This window comes from Patella vulgata, chromosome 7 (genome assembly GCF_932274485.2).
Source record: "Patella vulgata chromosome 7, xgPatVulg1.2, whole genome shotgun sequence".
In the NCBI taxonomy this organism is placed as follows: domain Eukaryota; kingdom Metazoa; phylum Mollusca; class Gastropoda; family Patellidae; genus Patella; species Patella vulgata.
Genome location: NC_065885.2, coordinates 56,696,287 through 56,721,862, shown reverse-complemented (window position 1 = coordinate 56,721,862; position 25,576 = coordinate 56,696,287). Strand labels below are relative to the sequence as shown.

The 25,576-nt window shown below is 34.5% G+C and overlaps 1 long non-coding RNA gene across 1 annotated transcript in view; it reads right to left on the bottom strand.

The window, feature by feature from the left end:
* LOC126826851 (uncharacterized) overlaps positions 1–25,576 on the bottom strand; it is a 49,604-nt gene that overhangs the window by 5,634 nt on the left and 18,394 nt on the right. Inside the window, exon 3 of the long non-coding RNA XR_007682421.2 lies at positions 20,541–20,585. This is a non-coding gene — a long non-coding RNA (uncharacterized LOC126826851). The remainder of the gene's footprint in view (positions 1–20,540; positions 20,586–25,576) is intronic.

The following is a 25,576-nucleotide window of genomic DNA, read 5'->3' as shown; positions in this document are numbered from 1 at the left end:
GTGCGACCTGCAGGCTAGCGAACCGGCGACTTAACCACATAGAGGCTCCTTGATAAAGGACCGCGTAGCAGACGATATGGCACGCGTGACTGACCCCCTTGTGAATGGTTGTAACGGCAAAGTGAACATACACTTCTCAATGGATGCAATCAACCATGAATTTACACAGATAATAGTATTATCTGTATATTATAAATGTTTTCTGGCAATATCAACCAAAATTTAACGTTAAATTTAACATATACATATATCTCAATTTTTATGTATAAAAAGACGGAATCAGATTAAAAGCAAAGACCATTTACTCAACACAAGTTAAATCTAAATATACTAAACCATTATCAATAAATAAATGGTGAAATAGAGAGATGAAACGGAAAACTGCCGCATATTCAATTTGAGCAATAAAATAAGCGGTAACCCTAGATTACCGAGAATGCATTGCACATACAAGACGATGTTGTCTTTAATCACTGATTATTTATCATAAATATCGAAGCCCAATAAATTCTCGAATTTTACATTCCCAAGTCTTTTTCCGTGGGTTTTTATCTTAGAATCTTTATCGACTTGATAAAGGTACGCGCCAAACGCTCACTAACGCTGGGAGATTTAGACAATCACAGCGTGCTACCTTTCACGTTACTCGCGCAGCCAACACTAATCGTCGCAGTTGCCAATTAGAGAAACCTTACATTTTTGATTTTTGTCTTAATAACGAGTAATTGCTCCACCAATCCTCAGACATTCAGCAATTCGTCGTGGCATGCTCCTAATGAACCGTCCAATCACGATTTGGGGAAATCTGACCCACTCATCTTGCAGTGCCACGGCCAATTCTTGCCGTGTTGTTGGTTGACGTTGACGCCGACGAACACGTCTTCCGATCAAATTAAACGTAGTACACTAAAGTAAAGATACCATAAACAGGAAATCTTATGCAAGAATCGATAGGAAAGCAAACATGGATAGGATAAGCCAGCAGGCGAGAGTTTTCATCAACCCATCCTTGAAGTGTCAAATTTGACAATGAACCCCTCCCCCCGTGGTTCTGTTGGGGTGATAAGTTCTTCATCTGTGAACATACTCTTAGAGCATGTCCATGACTATTTATCATATCACAACTGCATAGGTATTTTCATTGCAATATCCCCTACTTTTTTGAAGAGTATAACGGCTTTTCATTCAAAATCAAAATAAAAGAATCTTCACTGGGTAGTTTTTGTTCTTCGAATATTGAAATCTCTTGAACGCATCTTTACATACTGCAATTACATTACCCCCCCCCCCCCCCCCCGCCAAAAAAAAAAATCAAAAAGTTGAAAAATCAACTTTAATCCACACAAAACAAGGACTATTACCTTCTCAAGAAAATTAAACCGCACTCTTAACACTCTTTGCTGTGCTGGAGCTGGGTTAACTGATAGCAAAGAACTTAAGAATTAGTAATCGTAATGGGGCTGTTCATACTAATTATTCCGTTATAAAAGGACTGATTTGTGTCAGAAGTTTAAAATATCTAGAATCAATATACTGGGCTTTAATGTCGCCTATTATTCGACTACGTGGACGTTCTCCGAAATGAGTGTACTACAAAAACCAAGGTCCTGTACCTTGAAAACGTAAATCTTGATGTCCTTAGAACAATCACTGGATTAGTGAGAGCTACATCTTATAACCTATCGTAAATTGCATCAGGGTTCACTTCGATTAAAATGAGACGGTGGCCCCATAAACTAACCTTGTTTTACGAAATGGCGAATTTAGAAATTCTCGTTTGCAATTGTCGAAATCATTTATTTATTTGGACATTTATTGTTTTAAAGAAAGAATTCATACTTTATTTTTTTTTATTTTGGGGAATATTTTATACTTCTTGCCAAAATATTTTTAGACAAAACAAATTTTCAAATTGTGGAACCTTTGAATACTAGTAGATGTCATTTAAATTTGCCCCCCCCCCCCCCGGTCCCGCCCCTCACATGCGCACACACCCACAAACACCCAACACCCCATCACAGACTTTAACATCAACACGAATAATATCTTTTCATGTTGTTTTATTATAAAATGTATATATTCCCCCCTACGGTCGTTTTTTTAAATTATGCATACCAATCTTACTCACCTTTATCTCAAAAATGATGATTAGAACGCTCCAGTACACATGTAATGGTGAAAAGACAGACAACCAGCACGAATAATACCTTTTCATGTTTTTTATTACAAAATGTATATATTTCTTCCACGGTCGTTTATTTTTAAAAATATGCATACCAACCTTACTCTTTTTTCTCCTCAAAAATTGGTGATTAGAACGCTCCGTTACTCATGTCATTGTTTTTTTGTCTTTATGTATTTTCATTATCTATTTGAACTCCCTTTTCAGCCCGAAACACGTAACTTATTATATTCTTGAAATATCACAAGTAAATGATATAGCCGCGTGTGCAACTATTATATCGTTTAGTTTCGAGTAATATTCATTTTGAGCTTTTTAAAGCATCCCCGTGAAAAAATATTATCTAAAATACTTAATCATTCAATATTCCATTATTTTGAAAATAAAAACCACACAAAAAAATGTTTAGGAAGCAAATTTCTGAGCGTTAATATCCCCGTGAATAATATTATCTAAAATACTAAATCATTTGAGTTACCGTATATCCCCAAAACCTGTAAGAAATAAATTAATTGTTAATTATCATCCTAGTTTATACATGCAATGTGTTCATTTTATTGTATTTCATACTTGGTCATTTTTGAGAGTAAATAGCAGTTTTATCAATAATTTTCTCAAATTGCATCAATCACACACCAAACGTCAATTGTGATTAGCTTATCAAACGGGGGAAATTTGTTGCAATAAGAAATACCTATATTCGGACATTGATTTACTATAACATTAATACATCAGCAGTAACTATAAAAAACGTTAAAGGAGCTAAATCGCTAATATTTATGGGACCTAGAAATTGACAGAAATGGGTCGCAACGAATATAATAAGGTAATGTGAATGTATATAAACTGATTTACATTCAATCGTTTCTGTTTTTACCGTAATTTCTAATCAGTTATGTTCGGCGAAATGCGCCAAAGTCTCAATTGAATGACGACCTTTAGCGTCTGGTTATTCCAGTCTAAACCGATGGTATTTATTGCGCATGCTCTCCATATAAGAATATAGCATTGACATGACTTGTGGAATATGTCTAGCCTCGGTCTTCGAGCCCCTTGTGCCAAATGGCACTGAAACGCATTATGGTACACGATTCGTGTATCAATGGTAAAATGTTTCTTTTGTCTTGAATATTGGATATCAGAAGCTCATCTATTCCTTGTAAGATCACAAGACCAATGCTGATTTGAATTGACAAATAATTCGTGTTTTCAATGTCGAAGATTTTAATGATATTGAGTTAGAGACTTAGCTACTTTAACAATAATTTTTGTAGATATGGAAAAAAAGATATTGATCACATAGAAATACCAACATTTTTTTTAAAGATATGGAAAAAAGATGTTGATCACATAGAAATACCAAATTTATATTCCATAAATGGTAGATGTAGACATTAAACATACATTATGCAAGGGCTATATCTCCCTATTGCAGGACTTCCTTTAGGCCTGAAATGTTTTCTAAATTATTAATTAGACATTAATTAACTGATCCAAGGCCATAATCAACTCTCGATTGCTTCGGATTTCTCAGATATTAAATAGATTAGAACGGTTCAGCCATATTTTAATGGCTGCAATTATTGCAACATCTTGTCAAACCTTCAAAGGCTAATATCTTCTCTCGCAATAGAGTAATTGGAATGAAAATTTCAAATTATTCACTTTACATTATCTATTGTCGAACTATTATAGCAAGAATGGCTAGCTCTTTATCGAAATCTTACATACTGTATCTTTAAGTTAAAGATAAAAGTTACAAGTTTGTTTTTTATATGAAATTTTACAATTTTATAATAATCTACCGGAAATATACATAACAGGGATAAAGCATAACGTTTCCACGATATAATAACCATGAATGTAAGTGAATAAACAACAAACAACGCTTCAAAATTCATACGTTCATGGAAAAATCTTACCAATCGGTGCATAGATACGATAAGCATTCATTAAAAATCACAGAGAATATAAAATATGTGACTGGACAAAAATATTACTATATGATATATATGTCCAGACTGAAAAATCTCTGTTTAGACTGATATAATAAAATATCTGCAGTTTATAGGGAACTCTGTAAGATGCACATAAGTATATACCACTGTTTTATTTCGAACAAGTATAAAAACATTTCATTGGAGAGATTAAACATTATTGACATAGATTTATAATGATGTTTAGTTATTTTCGAAAGATATTTACTCGTGAAGTAAGGTTTGTTAAATAATCTCTTCAGTGTTTAATCAATTGTAACGGTGATTTTCCGAGTTGTTAGATTTGAACCGTGAATTTTAAATATGTTTTGTACTAGACAATGTAACGGCATATATATACATTTCGATAATTGCACTTTTATTAAAGTTCAAAAGTTCGGTGTGGATATTCCATATGTCGTGAATGCGGCGAGGAAAATGATACATGCCTATTTTTTAAGTTTCATAATAAACCATCTAGAAACCTCAATTTAAAGCCGGAAATCAACTGTATCGCGTTATGGGGAATGGAAGTAATTGTATAAGGTATTAGACAGGGAAAGATTTGTCAATGAATGTCGGTGAAGGGGAAATTTCCAAATAATGTTTAACCCGTTTCATATAAGTTGTGAATAAAAGGGGTAGCTTATTCCAAACCATATAGCTCATATTGTCTTGATCATCCCTATGTGCGTAAATAATCATCTAATAATAAATATAGCCTCATGCAACAGAATGACCATATGTTCAGATAGGGAAAAATGCCTCTTCAGACTAAAATATCTGCAGTTTTGCAGAACGACGAAGTCCAGTTAAGTTTATCCACGTAAAAGTAACTCCATCTCGACAAATAACGACACCCCAGTTTGAAAGGTATATTATTTGTGTGCTGGTGATATCAAATGGAAGTACTAAAATGGCTGAAGTATGTCGAATGTACAACCGTCTGTTATCAACACAAGGACGACAGGGTATTCCCTTATAGTAGTAAACCAAGCATCCATTTTTTTAAATGCAGTTAAGCCCCCCCCCCTTGTTATATAATCTGTTACTCTAATGAACTTTTAAAAAAAAAAAACCAAAAAACGAAGAATTAATTTATCAAATTAAAATTGAATTTATAAGATTAAAATTGAATTTATAAGATTAAAATTGAATTTATAAGATTAAAATTGAATTTATAAGATTAAAATTGAATTTATAAATTGAATTTATAAGATTAAAATTGAATTTATAAAATTGTAAATGAATGTCATTATAAAATTGAAAATGAATTTATAAAATTAAAAACGAATTTATAAAAATTAAAAAATGAATTTATAAAATTAAAAAATGAATTTATAAAATTAAAAATGAATTTATAAAATTAAAAATGAATTTATAAAATTATAAAATGAATTTTTAAATTTATAAAATGAATTTTTAAATTTATAAAATGAATTTATAAAATTATAAAATGAATTTATAAAATTTATAAAATTAAAAATGAATTTATAAAATTAAAAATGAATTTATAAAATTAAAAATGAATTTATAAAATTAAAAATGAATTTATAAAATTAAAAATGAATTTATAAAGTTAAAAATGAATTTATAAAATTAAAAAGTTATTCTACAAATTTAATTATTTCTTTTTTTTTAAACTGAAGATTATTTTCCAAAATTAAAAATTATTTTCCAAAATTAAAAATTATTTTCCAAAATCAAAAATTATTTTCCAAAATTAAAAATTATTTTCCAAAATTTCGATTTCCATACTCCCCTGGCAATACAATCTTTTGTTCTTCAAATGCTGACAGAATATGTTTTTCACTGTCAGAGCATCTAAAATATGGAATAATCTTCTAGATACACACTTAGTCTTCGTTGTGTCATTAGTAACAATAAACAAATTGGGGGGGGGGGACAAGAAAACTAACAAAATTCATACTTTCAAATGAAATCTTTATTATACACATTACGGTATCAGAAATTTAAAATCGAAAAGATTATTTCGTATATATATATAAAAAAAACATATTAACCATGCCAGTATGACAAAATGTGTTTTGTTTTCAATACGTTTTAGGTATGCCACTCTAGAATTTCGTTGGATTTCGTAATGGGGTTTTATTATCTTTCGATGACTTGTTGTCGCAGAATCTCCATTTTAAGTTTATGTTCATTCACGATAGCATTGATCTTAGCATTTAACAATGCCAGTCTTAAATCATGCGCAGATGTCCTATTATTTACACTGAATGGTTCGGAAATGATGTCGAGTGGATGCTGACTGATTACATTCGGATCTACATTACCACCGTGGCGACCGCCACAGTATTCAGTATTATCTGAAAAAAGAAAATATCCAAATAGTTTAGTCTAACAAAGACATATCAATATTTTAATTATGTGAATAATTTATGTTGTTGCAATGTATCTAAATCTTTCAAGCACAAAACAACGTATCCACCGATGCATCTAATGTGTCGTTTTAACATAGTTAGGGTGACCCACCATAAATAAATATCTCCATATATCTCGACAATTTCGCCACAATATTTATATATATGCCAAGCCTCAAATCAGTTTCACACAATTATAGTCACTAAATAAACGATCATGTTGTACTTAAAAAGCTATGACCATTAATCATCTATAAATAATAGACTGAAAACTGGTTCCATGTGTCGTCCATAACATCCAGACACTTTTGAGTAAAAGATAGGTTACGTGCCCTTGTTTTGAAATTAGTCTCGCTTAACCAGTCTATCGACCATTCTAGGGCTGATTGACAGGTCGGGATAATCAAGACTACTTTTTTACGAAACATAACAGAAAGCTAGAACAAGAAATTGAATTTAGAAATGAGCACGTTATCTAGCTCAACAATTGTAAAAGTAAAATGAAACTACTGCTAGTATCATGTTCCTGTCTAACCCGAGTGTTTCTGAGATATTATTTGTACTAAACCAAAAGATGCCGCTCTTAACGGTACAGTTAATGATAAAGCGATTTAAAAAATGAAACGAACGTAATTTCTAAATCTGCTTTAATAACCAAGAAGCTTAATTTTACTGCTATTCAAAATCGTCAACAATAATTTTTTTACGGCTGTAATAGTTGATAGATTTGTAGAGAATTGCACGTGCCATGGCTATTTATAGTATCATACTGTCAGAAAGTTGGCCTCGACACCACGAATGTGCACGCTTCAGTGGTAGTCTCGAACTATCAGCGGTTGACTGTATTTCTGTAGGTGCGTGGGTCACCCTAACATAGTATAGTGTTTTAAGTGGCTTTTAATTACTTACCAAACGAAGCCCCATTTTTTACGCTTTCACCCGGCCTTTTCTTTGACGTTCTCGTTAGCTTCATTTCGTTTCTTTTAAGATGACGCCAGTAATTCTTTAATTGAGTCGAACTTCTAACAGGGAAATTTGGCTGTGCACAGAAACGTTTTTCAATTTCTTTCCAAGTCTGTTCTTTGAGAGAAACCGATTCTATATCCCTTCGCTTATTATCAATTATATTTAGGAATTCTTTTACCACTGTCAATAGGAATTGTTTCTCGAAATCTGTCATTGAAGGTGAGCGACTTTTTGGGGTATCCATCACGTACAAATTATGTCTGTTGTACTGAGAAAACTTATCACAACTCTACTTTATAAATAATCACAATAATACAATAATAGAAGCATTGCAAAAGAAATTGGCCAGAGTATAGTACAAACGGTAGTTGTGTACAATATACACAAGATCTGCTACGTCACACAACGTCTTTCAATGCGACTTTTCCGACAACGATACCATTTCGTCCACGCCGTCAGTTATTTCGCTAGGACAAATTTTGTGGTAATTGTATCTTCAGATGTTTGGCCCCAATATACACCATATACACACCCATCAGGTATTTCGCTAGGACAATTTTTGTGGTAATTGTACCTTCAGATGTTTGGCCCCGATATACACCATACACACATCCACACACCCCACACACCACACCAAGCATCTTTACTAGACGGTCATGTCTGAGTACATTGAGTATAATAATCGTCTAGCCACGTTTGACAACCAATGGACCCATGTTCATCCATCAGCTTACAAGTTAAGTGAATCCGGATTTGTTTATTTCGGGGATAATGGTCGTGTGCAGTGTTTCAGTTGTAAATTGATATTGAAGGATTGGAAGCCATTCGACGATCCATTCCACGAACATGCTAAATATAAACCAAACTGCCCCTATATGAGAATGATTAAAGGGTCTTTGGGTGGTGGTTACCGATGGGAATACAAAGGAATACTAGATGGAAAAGTCATCCAGTTGGCACATTCCCGTGTGTTGTACAAGTGTAAAGCCGAATGTATTGACGCTGCTAAGAAAGCCGACTTTAGCTATATTGATAGTATGGGTAGATCCTATTTATTCCTGACAGAGTGGAATTGCAAAGAAGATAAAGTCAAACAGTGGGATATAGACAACATGTCAGCCTAAACACCTGATTTCGAAGCTTATTTGTTTAAACAGTGAATTACCACAAAATTTGTCCTAGCGAAATAACTGACGGCGTGGACGAAATGGTATCGTTGTCGGAAAAGTCGCATTGAAAGACGTTGTGTGACGTAGCAGATCTTGTGTATATTGTACACAACTACCGTTTGTACTATACTCTGGCCAATTTCTTTTGCAATGCTTCTATTATTGTATTATTGTGATTATTTATAAAGTAGAGTTGTGATAAGTTTTCTCAGTACAACAGACATAATTTGTACGTGATGGATACCCCAAAAAGTCGCTCACCTTCAATGACAGATTTCGAGAAACAATTCCTATTGACAGTGGTAAAAGAATTCCTAAATATAATTGATAATAAGCGAAGGGATATAGAATCGGTTTCTCTCAAAGAACAGACTTGGAAAGAAATTGAAAAACGTTTCTGTGCACAGCCAAATTTCCCTGTTAGAAGTTCGACTCAATTAAAGAATTACTGGCGTCATCTTAAAAGAAACGAAATGAAGCTAACGAGAACGTCAAAGAAAAGGCCGGGTGAAAGCGTAAAAAATGGGGCTTCGTTTGGTAAGTAATTAAAAGCCACTTAAAACACTATACTATGTTAGGGTGACCCACGCACCTACAGAAATACAGTCAACCGCTGATAGTTCGAGACTACCACTGAAGCGTGCACATTCGTGGTGTCGAGGCCAACTTTCTGACAGTATGATACTATAAATAGCCATGGCACGTGCAATTCTCTACAAATCTATCAACTATTACAGCCGTAAAAAAATTATTGTTGACGATTTTGAATAGCAGTAAAATTAAGCTTCTTGGTTATTAAAGCAGATTTAGAAATTACGTTCGTTTCATTTTTTAAATCGCTTTATCATTAACTGTACCGTTAAGAGCGGCATCTTTTGGTTTAGTACAAATAATATCTCAGAAACACTCGGGTTAGACAGGAACATGATACTAGCAGTAGTTTCATTTTACTTTTACAAGCTTCTTAAAACAATTGTTGAGCTAGCTAACGTGCTCATTTCTAAATTCAATTTCTTGTTCTAGCTTTCTGTTATGTTTCGTAAAAAAGTAGTCTTGATTATCCCGACCTGTCAATCAGCCCTAGAATGGTCGATAGACTGGTTAAGCGAGACTAATTTCAAAACAAGGGCACGTAACCTATCTTTTACTCAAAAGTGTCTGGATGTTATGGACGACACATGGAACCAGTTTTCAGTCTATTATTTATAGATGATTAATGGTCATAGCTTTTTAAGTACAACATGATCGTTTATTTAGTGACTATAATTGTGTGAAACTGATTTGAGGCTTGGCATATATATAAATATTGTGGCGAAATTGTCGAGATATATGGAGATATTTATTTATGGTGGGTCACCCTAACTATGTTAAAACGACACATTAGATGCATCGGTGGATACGTTGTTTTGTGCTTGAAAGATTTAGATACATTGCAACAACATAAATTATTCACATAATTAAAATATTGATATGTCTTTGTTAGACTAAACTATTTGGATATTTTCTTTTTTCAGATAATACTGAATACTGTGGCGGTCGCCACGGTGGTAATGTAGATCCGAATGTAATCAGTCAGCATCCACTCGACATCATTTCCGAACCATTCAGTGTAAATAATAGGACATCTGCGCATGATTTAAGACTGGCATTGTTAAATGCTAAGATCAATGCTATCGTGAATGAACATAAACTTAAAATGGAGATTCTGCGACAACAAGTCATCGAAAGATAATAAAACCCCATTACGAAATTCTAGAGTGGCATACCTAAAACGTATTGAAAACAAAACACATTTTGTCATACTGGCATGGTTAATATGTTGTTTATATATATATATACGAAATAATCTTTTCGATTTTAAATTTCTGATACCGTAATGTGTATAATAAAGATTTCATTTGAAAGTATGAATTTTGTTAGTTTTCTTGTCCCCCCCCCCCCAATTTGTTTATTGTTACTAATGACACAACGAAGACTAAGTGTGTATCTAGAAGATTATTCCATATTTTAGATGCTCTGACAGTGAAAAACATATTCTGTCAGCACTTGAAGAACAAAAGATTGTATTGCCAGGGGAGTATGGAAATCGAAATTTTGGAAAATAATTTTTAATTTTGGAAAATAATTTTTGATTTTGGAAAATAATTTTTGATTTTGGAAAATAATTTTTAATTTTGGAAAATAATCTTCAGTTTAAAAAAAAAGAAATAATTAAATTTGTAGAATAACTTTTTAATTTTATAAATTCATTTTTAACTTTATAAATTCATTTTTAATTTTATAAATTCATTTTTGATTTTATAAATTTTATAAATTCATTTTTAATTTTATAAATTTTATAAATTCATTTTATAATTTTATAAATTCATTTTATAAATTTAAAAATTCATTTTATAAATTTAAAAATTCATTTTATAAATTTAAAAATTCATTTTATAATTTTATAAATTCATTTTTAATTTTATAAATTCATTTTTAATTTTTTAAATTCATTTTTTAATTTTATAAATTCATTTTTTAATTTTTATAAATTCGTTTTTAATTTTATAAATTCATTTTCAATTTTATAATGACATTCATTTACAATTTTATAAATTCAATTTTAATCTTATAAATTCAATTTTAATCTTATAAATTCAATTTTAATCTTATAAATTCAATTTTAATCTTATAAATTCAATTTTAATTTGATAAATTAATTCTTCGTTTTTTGGGGGTTTTTTTTAAAAGTTCATTAGAGTAACAGATTATATAATAAGGGGGGGGGGCTTAACTGCATTTAAAAAAATGGATGCTTGGTTTACTACTATAAGGGAATACCCTGTCGTCCTTGTGTTGATAACAGACGGTTGTACATTCGACATACTTCAGCCATTTTAGTACTTCCATTTGATATCACCAGCACACAAATAATATACCTTTCAAACTGGGGTGTCGTTATTTGTCGAGATGGAGTTACTTTTACGTGGATAAACTTAACTGGACTTCGTCGTTCTGCAAAACTGCAGATATTTTAGTCTGAAGAGGCATTTTTCCCTATCTGAACATATGGTCATTCTGTTGCATGAGGCTATATTTATTATTAGATGATTATTTACGCACATAGGGATGATCAAGACAATATGAGCTATATGGTTTGGAATAAGCTACCCCTTTTATTCACAACTTATATGAAACGGGTTAAACATTATTTGGAAATTTCCCCTTCACCGACATTCATTGACAAATCTTTCCCTGTCTAATACCTTATACAATTACTTCCATTCCCCATAACGCGATACAGTTGATTTCCGGCTTTAAATTGAGGTTTCTAGATGGTTTATTATGAAACTTAAAAAATAGGCATGTATCATTTTCCTCGCCGCATTCACGACATATGGAATATCCACACCGAACTTTTGAACTTTAATAAAAGTGCAATTATCGAAATGTATATATATGCCGTTACATTGTCTAGTACAAAACATATTTAAAATTCACGGTTCAAATCTAACAACTCGGAAAATCACCGTTACAATTGATTAAACACTGAAGAGATTATTTAACAAACCTTACTTCACGAGTAAATATCTTTCGAAAATAACTAAACATCATTATAAATCTATGTCAATAATGTTTAATCTCTCCAATGAAATGTTTTTATACTTGTTCGAAATAAAACAGTGGTATATACTTATGTGCATCTTACAGAGTTCCCTATAAACTGCAGATATTTTATTATATCAGTCTAAACAGAGATTTTTCAGTCTGGACATATATATCATATAGTAATATTTTTGTCCAGTCACATATTTTATATTCTCTGTGATTTTTAATGAATGCTTATCGTATCTATGCACCGATTGGTAAGATTTTTCCATGAACGTATGAATTTTGAAGCGTTGTTTGTTGTTTATTCACTTACATTCATGGTTATTATATCGTGGAAACGTTATGCTTTATCCCTGTTATGTATATTTCCGGTAGATTATTATAAAATTGTAAAATTTCATATAAAAAACAAACTTGTAACTTTTATCTTTAACTTAAAGATACAGTATGTAAGATTTCGATAAAGAGCTAGCCATTCTTGCTATAATAGTTCGACAATAGATAATGTAAAGTGAATAATTTGAAATTTTCATTCCAATTACTCTATTGCGAGAGAAGATATTAGCCTTTGAAGGTTTGACAAGATGTTGCAATAATTGCAGCCATTAAAATATGGCTGAACCGTTCTAATCTATTTAATATCTGAGAAATCCGAAGCAATCGAGAGTTGATTATGGCCTTGGATCAGTTAATTAATGTCTAATTAATAATTTAGAAAACATTTCAGGCCTAAAGGAAGTCCTGCAATAGGGAGATATAGCCCTTGCATAATGTATGTTTAATGTCTACATCTACCATTTATGGAATATAAATTTGGTATTTCTATGTGATCAACATCTTTTTTCCATATCTTTAAAAAAAATGTTGGTATTTCTATGTGATCAATATCTTTTTTTCCATATCTACAAAAATTATTGTTAAAGTAGCTAAGTCTCTAACTCAATATCATTAAAATCTTCGACATTGAAAACACGAATTATTTGTCAATTCAAATCAGCATTGGTCTTGTGATCTTACAAGGAATAGATGAGCTTCTGATATCCAATATTCAAGACAAAAGAAACATTTTACCATTGATACACGAATCGTGTACCATAATGCGTTTCAGTGCCATTTGGCACAAGGGGCTCGAAGACCGAGGCTAGACATATTCCACAAGTCATGTCAATGCTATATTCTTATATGGAGAGCATGCGCAATAAATACCATCGGTTTAGACTGGAATAACCAGACGCTAAAGGTCGTCATTCAATTGAGACTTTGGCGCATTTCGCCGAACATAACTGATTAGAAATTACGGTAAAAACAGAAACGATTGAATGTAAATCAGTTTATATACATTCACATTACCTTATTATATTCGTTGCGACCCATTTCTGTCAATTTCTAGGTCCCATAAATATTAGCGATTTAGCTCCTTTAACGTTTTTTATAGTTACTGCTGATGTATTAATGTTATAGTAAATCAATGTCCGAATATAGGTATTTCTTATTGCAACAAATTTCCCCCGTTTGATAAGCTAATCACAATTGACGTTTGGTGTGTGATTGATGCAATTTGAGAAAATTATTGATAAAACTGCTATTTACTCTCAAAAATGACCAAGTATGAAATACAATAAAATGAACACATTGCATGTATAAACTAGGATGATAATTAACAATTAATTTATTTCTTACAGGTTTTGGGGATATACGGTAACTCAAATGATTTAGTATTTTAGATAATATTATTCACGGGGATATTAACGCTCAGAAATTTGCTTCCTAAACATTTTTTTGTGTGGTTTTTATTTTCAAAATAATGGAATATTGAATGATTAAGTATTTTAGATAATATTTTTTCACGGGGATGCTTTAAAAAGCTCAAAATGAATATTACTCGAAACTAAACGATATAATAGTTGCACACGCGGCTATATCATTTACTTGTGATATTTCAAGAATATAATAAGTTACGTGTTTCGGGCTGAAAAGGGAGTTCAAATAGATAATGAAAATACATAAAGACAAAAAAACAATGACATGAGTAACGGAGCGTTCTAATCACCAATTTTTGAGGAGAAAAAAGAGTAAGGTTGGTATGCATATTTTTAAAAATAAACGACCGTGGAAGAAATATATACATTTTGTAATAAAAAACATGAAAAGGTATTATTCGTGCTGGTTGTCTGTCTTTTCACCATTACATGTGTACTGGAGCGTTCTAATCATCATTTTTGAGATAAAGGTGAGTAAGATTGGTATGCATAATTTAAAAAAACGACCGTAGGGGGGAATATATACATTTTATAATAAAACAACATGAAAAGATATTATTCGTGTTGATGTTAAAGTCTGTGATGGGGTGTTGGGTGTTTGTGGGTGTGTGCGCATGTGAGGGGCGGGACCGGGGGGGGGGGGCAAATTTAAATGACATCTACTAGTATTCAAAGGTTCCACAATTTGAAAATTTGTTTTGTCTAAAAATATTTTGGCAAGAAGTATAAAATATTCCCCAAAATAAAAAAAAATAAAGTATGAATTCTTTCTTTAAAACAATAAATGTCCAAATAAATAAATGATTTCGACAATTGCAAACGAGAATTTCTAAATTCGCCATTTCGTAAAACAAGGTTAGTTTATGGGGCCACCGTCTCATTTTAATCGAAGTGAACCCTGATGCAATTTACGATAGGTTATAAGATGTAGCTCTCACTAATCCAGTGATTGTTCTAAGGACATCAAGATTTACGTTTTCAAGGTACAGGACCTTGGTTTTTGTAGTACACTCATTTCGGAGAACGTCCACGTAGTCGAATAATAGGCGACATTAAAGCCCAGTATATTGATTCTAGATATTTTAAACTTCTGACACAAATCAGTCCTTTTATAACGGAATAATTAGTATGAACAGCCCCATTACGATTACTAATTCTTAAGTTCTTTGCTATCAGTTAACCCAGCTCCAGCACAGCAAAGAGTGTTAAGAGTGCGGTTTAATTTTCTTGAGAAGGTAATAGTCCTTGTTTTGTGTGGATTAAAGTTGATTTTTCAACTTTTTGATTTTTTTTTTTGGCGGGGGGGGGGGGGGGTAATGTAATTGCAGTATGTAAAGATGCGTTCAAGAGATTTCAATATTCGAAGAACAAAAACTACCCAGTGAAGATTCTTTTATTTTGATTTTGAATGAAAAGCCGTTATACTCTTCAAAAAAGTAGGGGATATTGCAATGAAAATACCTATGCAGTTGTGATATGATAAATAGTCATGGACATGCTCTAAGAGTATGTTCACAGATGAAGAACTTATCACCCCAACAGAACCACGGGGGGAGGGGTTCATTGTCAAATTTGACACTTCAAGGATGGGTTGATGAAAACTCTCGCCTGCTGGCTTATCCTATCCATGTTTGCTTTCCTATCGATTCTTGCATAAGATTTCCTGTTTATGGTATCTTTACTTTAGTGTACTACGTTTAATTTGATCGGAAGACGTGTTCGTCGGCGTCAACGTCAACCAACAACACGGCAAGAATTGGCCGTGGCACTGCAAGATGAGTGGGTCAGATTTCCCCAAATCGTGATTGGACGGTTCATTAGGAGCATGCCACGACGAATTGCTGAATGTCTGAGGATTGGTGGAGCAATTACTCGTTATTAAGACAAAAATCAAAAATGTAAGGTTTCTCTAATTGGCAACTGCGACGATTAGTGTTGGCTGCGCGAGTAACGTGAAAGGTAGCACGCTGTGATTGTCTAAATCTCCCAGCGTTAGTGAGCGTTTGGCGCGTACCTTTATCAAGTCGATAAAGATTCTAAGATAAAAACCCACGGAAAAAGACTTGGGAATGTAAAATTCGAGAATTTATTGGGCTTCGATATTTATGATAAATAATCAGTGATTAAAGACAACATCGTCTTGTATGTGCAATGCATTCTCGGTAATCTAGGGTTACCGCTTATTTTATTGCTCAAATTGAATATGCGGCAGTTTTCCGTTTCATCTCTCTATTTCACCATTTATTTATTGATAATGGTTTAGTATATTTAGATTTAACTTGTGTTGAGTAAATGGTCTTTGCTTTTAATCTGATTCCGTCTTTTTATACATAAAAATTGAGATATATGTATATGTTAAATTTAACGTTAAATTTTGGTTGATATTGCCAGAAAACATTTATAATATACAGATAATACTATTATCTGTGTAAATTCATGGTTGATTGCATCCATTGAGAAGTGTATGTTCACTTTGCCGTTACAACCATTCACAAGGGGGTCAGTCACGCGTGCCATATCGTCTGCTACGCGGTCCTTTATCAAGGAGCCTCTATGTGGTTAAGTCGCCGGTTCGCTAGCCTGCAGGTCGCACGTTTAATCCCTGCATTGGCCGAATAACTTCGTCGCGATTGTCTGGCCTCGCCCTCGTCCGGCTACGACGAAAAACTGAGGCCCGTGTATATATTGGCGTACAAACCCGCCTTTCCGAAACCTATCACATCCAGGGGGGGGGGGGGGTTCCTCGCAAGTAAAAAAATCTCAGGTGTGTGTGTGTGGGGGGGGGGGGGGGCTGGTAACTGAGTGGAAGGGGGAGGGGGGTAACCAACCCCGGATAAACAATCGCAATCCAATCAATGGTCGATCTTAACATTAGCCCTTAACGCTAGACCACGCACGACCTGACCTCAGCACGAACCCCGACGCGGCTGTCTATAAAGGGGCAACCCCACGCCCCCCCCTCACCCCCCCCCCCCCCCCAATAATCAATGCGTGACCTCCAGCTAACCTCGTAACAGAAGTCAAACGAGGTCAAAGGATAAACAAGAGTTCATTATAACAATACCTATTCATCTATATTCATATCCCCATTGTTCGGATAACAATACCCTATTCAATCTATTGAATAGAACAAAGGCGTCAACTCTCCTTGGTAAAAATATGGCCAGAAGGCCACAGATACTACTAATATATTCATTTTGCATCATCTATTTGTGATATATTATAGCGAGAACTACCAGCTCTTTATCTAAATCTTACATAATGCTCCTTTAATCAAAGCACTATGAATTAGTTCCAAATTGTACGTCCTTGAAAAAGTGTCGCAAATTTGTCCATCTACAATCATCTTTGGCATTGATTGTTTAGTATCGTAAACACGGTACTAGCACATTCGAGACTAAGACTCGTTCCTCTATTTTTAAGTTAAATCATTAAATGACTGAACTGTTCTAATCTGGATAATATCTCGAGCATCCGATGACATCGAGAGTTGATTATGGCCATGTCATGTTAATAAATGTCTTAATTAATAGTTTATGTAACACTTTTAAGTAAAAGGCCTAAAGAAAGACCTGCAATAGACAAATGTAGCTCTTGAATAATGTATCGTTGGGGTTTTAAATTTGAAATGATCGCTGTTAAATTTATTAAACAAGCCACCCTACATAATTTGATTAACAGGTCTTATTTCATCTATTTTTACATATTCAAAATGTCCTCCTTTCCTAAATTTCTGAGTACTTTACCCTATATTTCAGTCCTGGGACATACAAATGAAAAGATATGAAATAGGGTTTAACGTCCTACTGTCCTGCTCCGACTTGGCTAATTTGCCAGGATAGCGGCGCTACGGCCTACTCTTATATCGAATTCCAACTGCCAAGGGATCTTTTACGTGCACGCCAATATGTACACGGGACCTCGCGGAAAATCCCGATGAACCCGCGACCTCCAGGCTTACTCACTTAGCCACCATGGCTCCTCTTGGGCCTTAAATGTACAATCAAAGAGTTGGCCACGAGCATCGCCAACCCTTTGCACGCCACTGTTTGAGCATCCTCGGGGATGCTGTTGAGACACAGTAAGCTAATGTGGGGTATTAGCCAATGAAACGATCTGTTACGGCAATCTAGAAACATCAATGCTGATTGGTTGATCAAATGCCTGACGTCATAGGGTCAAAAGAAGCTCGTATGACCTCTGACACGACCTCCCAAAACAACTGATCAGATCTTCATGTGGTGTAGGCCATCGAAATTATAAAAAAAACGAAACGAAATATAGATCTGTATTTTAATCCGATTGCACGTTGATGTCTATTTTTTAGAATAAAAGTTTTGCATTTAGACCAGCATACACAGCGATATATTATTCATATGAAATATCAAATACCAAATTGATTATATCTTTTAAAAAATCTCAACAAATTGACTATAAAATTCTCCGTCATCATTTAATAATCCCCGGGGGATGGTAATAACCTATACATATTTATTCAAAATTATGACTGCTCTCTTAGAAATTTTGGCTTGCACAAGAATAATACAATTTTAGCAACTGTTTCAAATAATAAAAAAAAACAGAATGTAGAAAGATCTATTTGTTATTGTATTATACTAAAAGTATTTGTTCTCAGTCATTGTACCATTAATAGAATTCATGCGTCAGCGGACATTTTTATTATATAAAACAATTAGGTCGGTTTTCAATTTTATTTTCAACAATTAATCATGTTCTTGATCTTTTTGTTAGTCACTGTGGCAGATATACTCTTTCAGTCTTCTCAAATTATACATGCATTATTAACAAGCATAATATCTGCAATGTGATATGTGTAAATCGAACCTGTTGACAAGTTATTGGATTCTACTTCTATGGTGGGCGAAATCACAAATTAAGGAGCTTTTTCTTAAAGGGCTCATTCAAAGATGATTTTGCTTTCCCGAAAGATTAGATAGATATATAACCAATCTGATTAAAATACAGATCTATATTTCGTTTCTTTTTTTTTTATACTTTCGATGGCCTACACTACATGAAGATCTGACCAGTTGTAGCGATAGGTCGCGTCAGAGGTCTTACCAGCGGCTTTTGAACTATGACGTCAGACATTTGATTAACCAATCACCATTGATGTTACTGGTGGATTATCCACAGTTCCATGCAAAACACGCCTAAAGCTCGCCGTAACAGACCGTTTCATTGGCTACTCCCTCACACCATTTCATTGGCTACTCCCTCACACCATTCAGGACACGTCAATGATAACAACTCTGCCAGACAAGTAAAACGAAATTTTGAACTATAAAAACGAAACGAAATAGGATCTGTGTTTTAGTCAGATTGGATATAAAACTAAAATTTAACAATAATTTTAGACAGTGCCTAAGGAATGTCGTCAGGTCTACCATCGGAGAGGAAAAGCCGAGGTCCCGTGTACAGTTGGTGTGCAGGTAAAAGAAGCCATGGCAGTTGTAATTCGACGACGAGTAGGCGGAAACACCGCTGCCGTCGGGGAAAAATTTCCCTCACAGCACACTGCATGCGATATGCCCGTCTCCCAATGGGATTAAAGCACAGATCCTATTTCGTTTCGTTTGTTTATAGTTCACAATTTCGTTTTACTTATCTTCACTACACTGGATAAGTGGTTTGTTGTCTCGAGTTCTTGCCGTCTAGCACGCGGAACTGTGGGTAGACATTTGCAGACATAGAAAACAAAACAAATCAAAGCTTGACTTCATAGGGTCAAAAGCCGCATCCGTGACCTCTGACGCGACCTCCTTCTACAACTGCTCAGATCTTCATGTTACGGAGGCCATGAAAGTATAAACAACGGAACGAAATGTAGATCTGTATTTTAATCAGATTGCCCATTCCATTAACCCGGTATTCATTTCCTTTCTTTATCCCGGTTGGTGCAGAAAAGTAAAACTTAAACCCCATTTCATTACATTTAGATTATTTGAATAACCATGGTTATTCATTTCATTGGCTCAACGCCTTATAGGGAAATGAAATGAAATGAAATGGGGTTTAACGTCCTACTGTTCTGCTCCTATACTGGGCTAATGAAGACGGGCATACGCCATACAGTGTGCTATGAGGGAAATTTTGCCCGGACAGCGTCACTATCGCCTACTCTTATATCGAATTCCAACTGCCAGGGGATCTTTTACGTGGATTCCAATATACACACGGGACCTAGGTTTTTCGTCTCATCCGAAGGACTAGACAGCTGTCCTGCATCACTTACAAGGGGGGACCACGCCGGAAAATCTGGATGAACTTTCTCGGCCAATGCAGGGATCGAACACCCGACCTCCAGGCTAGCGAGCCAGCTTCTTACCCACTTAGCCACGTGATCCCCCGCCTTATAAGGTGGTAAAATACTAAGTAATAGCCATTCTCTGCATGCGTATTCATTTCTCCGTAAATAAGCCAGCAATCAAAAGATTTTATTTATCTATGCTTTTAAAGTAATACCACTAGATAATATTTTTGAAACTTACGTCTGTTTTCTCCAAGTCTTTTCTTTATATACCAAGGGAGATAACCTGTAACAGACAAAAATAAATAAATGACAAAATATAACAAAGTGCAATTAAAGATACATTATGTAAGATTTAGATAAAGAACTGGCCATTCTTGCTAGCTCAAAAATCGATAATGTAAAATGAATAATTTGAAAATTTCATTCAAATTACTCTATTTCGAACGAAGATATTAGCCTTTGAAGGTTTGACAAGACGTGTGTAATAATGTCAACCAATATTTAAATCAAAATATGACTGTACTAATCTATTTAATATCGGAGAAATTCGATGCCATCGAGAGTTGATTATGGCCTAGATAAGTTAATTAATGTCTAATTAATAATTTAGAAAACATTTCAGGTCTAAAGAAAGACCTGCAATAGGCAGATTTAGCTCTGGCATAATGTATGTAAAACAACTGCCATATTTAGGTCGACGAAGATCCTCGGGACTTGTCATTGGAGTAAGCGTATGGTACTTCGGTTAGCCGGAAACATTGCTATCCGGGCGAAATTGCCCTATTACATTACTGCATGGTGTATACCCGTCTTCATTATCCCGTTTTGTACAGAAGGGTTCGTGTAGAAGAGTGGAACGTTAATGCCCATCTCATTTCATCTCCTAGGAAATATGCGAACAGTCTAAAATGAATGGGCGTCGTTTGTGTCTGCTTTGTACATTTTACACGTTTCTTCCGCATTATGAGTCAACAAGTTTTAATAACGTCCACGTTGTCTTCTGACATGTTTTTCTTATTTGTTCATTAGAAATGGCGCTCGAAACAATTATGTCTATGACGCACACGACGTCGTGTACTGGTTTTAAATTGTACATTGTGTCTTAAGTATTGGATATTAGGATCCGTATTTTCACCGTGAGATAACAACAATATTGATTGAAATGTACTAATATTGAATTTTAAACAGTGTTTTTAATTTCGAACACTATGGATAACATTGATTTAGAGGATTAGTTCCTTTAAAATAGAGAACACTTAAATATATGAATGTTGATTCTTCAAGAAAGCTTGACATCGAGCTGGGAGACACTTGGCGGGCTCGCTAGCCTGGGGGTCGCGGGTTCGCTCCCGGTGTTGGTCGAGAAAGTTCATCGGGACCTTCTGGCGTGGCTTCCCCTTGTCAGTGGTGCTGTCGGGGCAAAATTTCCTCATAGCACACTGTATGGCGTACGCCTGTCTTCATTAGCCCAGTCGGAGCAGAACCGTGTGTTGGTCCCGAAATGACCTAGTTTGTGCTGAGTGGACGTTAAACCCTCTCTCTCTCTCTTTAAAACAAAGAACACTTTGACTTTTTCATGCATGTTGATTCTACAATACAATAATGCTCGACTTCCAGCTATTCATTTTTAATCTCACACAGCACAGAACCGTAAAAAAAGAAATTTACATGTGGCCATAGAAACCGAACGATGGAAAGCCATTGTAATTAAACTGAAGTGTAATTAATGGAATGAAGAACACTTATATTACAATATCCATTTTATGAACCACAAAGATTGCTACTCCCGGGTACATCTAATCCGAAAAACATCACTAATTATATATTGATAATATCTGTTTAACAATACGGGGTATCATGTAGCTGAGTTTTTAAAGAGCTGTAAGAGTTAGAGTAATTGAAATGTAGAGACCTATGACTATTAGAGACCATAATATCAATGCATTAACTTGATATTTCTGTACAGAATGTCGTATTAATGATACTGATTCAATTCTGATGAGTATGTACAACTACTACTTAATTTTTCATAAATATACAATCTGATTAAAATACAGATCTATATTTCGTTTCGTTTTTTATACTTTCGATGGCCTACACTACATGAAATACAGATCTATATTTCGTTTCGTTTTTTTATACTTTCGATGGCCTACACTACATGAAATACAGATCTATATTTCGTTTCGTTTTTTATACTTTCGATGGCCTACACTACATGAAATACAGATCTATATTTCGTTTCGTTTTTTATACTTTCGATGGCCTACACTACATGAAATACAGATCTATATTTCGTTTCGTTATTTTATACTTTCGATTGCCTACACTACATGAAATACAAATCTATATTTCGTTTCGTTTTTTTATACTTTCGATGGCCCACACTACATGAAATACAGATCTATATTTCGTTTCGGTTTTTTTAACTTTCGATAGCCTACACTACATGAAGATCTGACAAGTTATAGCGATAGTCACGTCAGGGGTCAAAAGACCGAATTTTGACCTATGACGTCAGACATTTGATTAACCAATCAGCATTGATGTTACTAGTGGATTACCCACAGTTCCGGGCAAAAAAGGTCAAGCACTCGATTCGACAGACCATTTGATTGGCTGACCCCTCATTTCAAGCAGAACACGAGTTTAATAACAAGTCTTCCAGATCCAAGTGTAGTATAAAGACAAGTAAAACGAAATTTTGAACTATAAAAACGAAACGAAATAGGATCCGTGTTTTAACCAGATTGATAAATATAAAGACAAAAGACACAAATTGGTTTTTAACATCTTACTGATCTACGAGCAGACGTCATGTAGAGTGCTATGAGGGACATGTTGCATGGGCAGCGGCACCATGGCCTACTCTTATGTCTTTCTAAGTCCCCTTTCAAAGTCCCATGTGATCACTAGACTGCTCTATCGCCCCCTACTTAAATGGCATATAACAGTCTGGTCTCACTTCGTATGTAATCGTTCCATCTTCAACCCAGCAAGTGGTGAGTGTCATAGAAAATGCCTAACTGGGACCACCAAATGAATGTTACTGGGTATAGACAAATAATATTACTACCACCAAGTGTCATTTGATTTCGGTTGAATACTGAACATTTCTGTGGACCTGAAACATTGAACCACATTTTTCTCGGAAATGACCAATGTGAACAGTAGAGCAGTATGATTCTCATGTTTGATATCCTTCTCTAAGGGCGCGCTGTATCATAAAGTCTGTCATTGAGTCGACTGGCGTGGTTTCGAATCCCCGGTTGTACGTGCCAAGGAGTAGGCTCGCCTGTCCAACCTCGTGGATTTTCTCCGGGTCCTCCGGTTTCCTCCCACTGCTAAAGACCCCTACGCGCAAGCGAATTATGTAAATAAAATTAAACCATATGTTAGTCCCGAAATGACCTGGTTTGTGTCGAGTGGACGTTAAACCCCATCTCTCTCTCTCTCTCTCTCTCTCTCTCTCTCTCTCTCTCTCTCTCTCACCCTTCTCTAACGGAGATCGAATGAGATCCAACAAATAATTCATAAAATAACAATTATATTTTGACCTAGATTAATGGGGTCTTAACATTTATAATTGGATGTTTGCCAAAATGTCAAATGGTTCCCATAAATAATTCCAAGGAATCAACACCCAAATCACTGTTTGATTGTGAAACAGAAATCATTTGTATTGAAGGCAGTTCATGGTCAGAAACTATTGGGCCGCAGGTGTTGCCCGTGGGTACAATAACCACCATGTGTATTCTATAGATATATTTACATACATGTTTGACGTGAGATATTGCTCATAATTAAACTGGCTAACCAAACATAATAATTTATTCATAAAGTTTGTCAAGGGGAAATAATCAATGTTGCAAACAGTGCTAATCAATTTATCCTCGAGCGCTAATCAAATCGACGACAATATGCCAGTTTTATTACAGGACCCGACGTGGACCATATCGTCAATGACAGATGGTCGGTTCAGTTGACTTGGTACCTATAAACCGAGGATAATATTGTAGTCAATATTAATGAAGGGTTTTTATTACTTGTTCATAACATAAAAGTACACGCAGTTGCTTTACTTAACTTAGACTAATCGCACCTTCCTTCCACGACAACATGTCAGCTTAGCAAGATCGCATGCATATTCCTAAGTACAGCAAAATGACAGTCCTTCGTTTAATCTGGGGTCTTCCCAAAAACTCTGGACAGTGATTTAAGGTATTAAAAACGGTGAAAGTGTTGTTCGACTCAAAACAGTATTGTTTACGTTGTAGCTGTTTTGATAGCCTCATTTGTCACGCAATTAGTTTTTCTGCAATATTCTTCTATGCACTGGTTAATTGGGCGTAATAAATTTCGTGATTCATGACGTAACGTTATGTAAACATATCTGGAACTCTGTTTAAACCCGAATGATATTGTTATGAAGCTAGGTATTGGTTGTTAATCGGACTATTGACCAGTCATAATTTGGTTTCGTTACAGCTGTGTTTAGTGGGATTAGGTATAATCAAACGAAACACTGCGAGGAGTATATGGTTTCTGTTAGCCTTTATTATAATCATAATGACAATATTTACCGTTCATTACCTTATATAAATATTATTTGTACATGCGCAGTGTTCTGGGCGAGAAGAGCGACTTCCGCCTAGAGAGTCTGGGTAGGGAACATGGCATCGGCCTCTCTGAATTGTTAATTAATAAAACAGTTTAGTAATTAGTGATTTGAGTGTCAACAGTCTCTATTCTTTGGCACCTAGAAATGGACACAGATGTGTCGCAAGGCATATAATAATGTAATATGAATGTATAAATTGATTAAAATTCAATCGTTTCTGTTTTTACTCTAATTTCTAATTGGCGAAATATGCAAAGAGTCCAAATTGAATGTGGGTTATGTTTAGCCTCGTTTATCGAGTGGCTTCATTACAAATGACGCTAGAAAGCATTCTGGCTTACGATTCGTGTGCAACATTTTAAATTCTCATTTTGTCTTAAATATTGTATATCAGAAGCCTGTCTTTTCACGGTAAGATAACAACATCAATGTTGATTCAAATTGACCATTAAGTCGGGTTTGCAATGTGGCAGACTGGGTGATATTGAGTTAAAGACTTGCCTCCTTTAAATCTATGACATTTCTTGGTCTATAACACTTTTATTTTTAAATTCCGATTTTCTTAATCTGTATAACCACAAAGACCCCAATGTGTCACAGTCATTTGGTAAAAATTTGAAAGGCGTGGTCTGTTTAGATTTGTTGCTCAGTCT